The sequence below is a fragment of the Trematomus bernacchii genome, unplaced genomic scaffold (genome assembly GCF_902827165.1).
Source record: "Trematomus bernacchii unplaced genomic scaffold, fTreBer1.1, whole genome shotgun sequence".
Classification (NCBI taxonomy): Eukaryota; Metazoa; Chordata; class Actinopteri; order Perciformes; family Nototheniidae; genus Trematomus; species Trematomus bernacchii.
In genome coordinates, this window is record NW_022987869.1 from 6,689,080 (window position 1) to 6,691,415 (window position 2,336).

Genomic DNA, 2,336 nt, shown 5'->3' on the forward strand with positions numbered 1-2,336 from the left:
ACGAATGGCGATCCAGTTGAGACATGAAGGTAGGCAGCAGCGGAACGGTGGTGATGCGGGTGAATTCTGCGTTTACCTGCAACACATTGTGATACAGGTTAAAATGTTTTGTTTAAAGCTAATAATATCCATCAAGTGTCATAGCAGAAAGGACAGGACATCTACTGGTGTAAACCAAACAAAGAATTTCAGCTGAGGTTCTTTTCTTATACATGTGCATCTATTAAAATAGCTCTGCACTTAATACAGGTAAAGATTCAACATGACATCTACTTAAATGTGTTTTAAGAGCATTCCATGTTTTGAAAGAGCATGGGCATTCATAGTATGTGCATGGATATGGGTGTCTCTGACCAAAATGGCCGTGTTTTAATTTATAGTGCTTCAGTAATTGGTACCTTGTAGATTGAGTCTCAGTACACTGTTTGCATCTCCACATTCAAAACCTAGAGAAAAAGAGAAATGTGTTAATGATCCAAATGTATTGTAAATAACAACTATTATTGCAGCCATTAACATAATTCAGGGTGTGAGGTGCAGGATATAGCAACCCATTACTGGATCTTAAGCAGTGGTGGAAAAAGTACTCAGATCCTGTACTAAAGTAAAAGTATAAATACTCCATTACTTGCTATAGTCCCAAGTTCAAAATAATACTTAAGGTAAAGTTCCAAAGTGTTATTAGCCAAATATAATAAAGTATCAAAAGAAAAAGTACTTTGTGCAGAAAGCCTTTTGTAAAAGGGTTGCATCATAGAATAAAAATGAATGTTCTTATAATAAAAAATCTACATATATACAAGATTTTTTAATGTTGTGATTTGTTAATATAGAGCATATTTTGGAAAGAACTGAGTAAATTAGTAGTACATGTATATGAATATAAACATTATCTAAAAAGGTAACTACAAGTGTCAAATAAATGTAGTGTTGTAAAAGTACAATATTTCCCACTGAAATGTAATTGAGTAGAATTACAGAGTAGCAGAACATGGAAATACTTTTCCACGATAAATAACTGTTTAAACACAAGCAGTTGCCACGGCAGGTAAGTGGCAACTGCCACACACATTCGCTTGGCTCGGCACCCAGAGTAACACCCCTTCAGCAGCCGCAGTTGTCTCAGCAAATAGTGGCATCTGCGGCTGAAGTACCTGCCACTATTTAATCTTGCTCTCTCTCTCTGATTATTATAAAGAAACACGTTTTCGGGTGAATTACGTGTCTATTTAAGAGCTGTCTTAATGGAAGATGTGCTTGTTGAGTGTGTTCCTGTACATGCTTTAAATAATTCACACTTTGATATTCCTGGCCGACATAATTAACGTAACGACCAGGCACGGCTCCGGCTGACGCAACAGTACAGTGCACAGATGGGATTTTTATTTCTTCCAAATAAGCTTTACAATTGAACAAAAAAACCTCCCTCAGGGCGTTATACTTGATGAAGTTATTTTTAATAGACTTAGAAGACCTTAACCGACTATGACCTTTTTGGCACTGGAGATGTTTGCAACCAGGCTCTCAAATCTTTAAATCAAGCCCATTTAAAAAAAAAATAATTAAAAAAAGGAGGGAAAAAACGTGTCCACTTACTTTTGGTAAGAGCTAACATTACTATTATAACCACATCAAGCTAAAATCATTAAATACATAACGATTGAGACTTATACAGACAAAGCTTGAATTGTCACCTCTTTTGTGACATATTCTAACACTTTTAAGTGCAAGGGAACATAATTAAAAAGTGACCGTTAAGCTAGCTGTTAGCTAGCTGTTAGCTAGGCTGCACCGCTTTTCAAATCTATCATCAAAGTATACAGTTGGTAGCAGGGAAATCAAAAATACACATCAACTTTTGTATTTCAGGGACCGTTTGTGTTTAATATATGTTAATATTTAAGAAACTTACCATAACATCGCAGGATGGCACAGGAAAGGGAAAAAATGCGGTTCTGTCATCTCACAGTCACAGGATTCAAATGACACATTAGTGATGTGTCGGTCGCGAACGAGCCGGCTCAAAGAGCCGGCTCTTTTGAGTGAACGATGGGAGCCGGCTCGCGCCTGCGAACGAGCCGTTTTTTTTTTTTTTTTTTTTTTTTTTTTTTAGTAATACAGAATGATATGATGATCTCCGCACTACAGCTGCTCCGTGCATGCATGCAGTGACATGTAATATCCAAGGATTAGAGACTGTTGGATGCTGCTGTTTTGAGTATTGCAATACATTTATTTGCATTATGTTTTTTTATGATTAGAGACGGTTGGATGCTGCTGTACTGAGCATTGCAATATATTTATTTTCACTATGTTATTTATTTATGATTATCCTT

General features: G+C 36.3%; 1 long non-coding RNA gene across 1 annotated transcript; it reads right to left on the minus strand.

Annotated features, from left to right (window-relative positions):
• LOC117469333 lies at positions 1-2,042 on the minus strand. Its single transcript, XR_004554588.1, has 3 exons — positions 1,913-2,042; positions 399-446; positions 1-76 (listed from the first exon to the last, which is right to left on the minus strand). It is a non-coding gene; the product is annotated as an uncharacterized LOC117469333 (long non-coding RNA).
• Between the last annotated feature and the right edge of the window lie 294 nt (positions 2,043-2,336).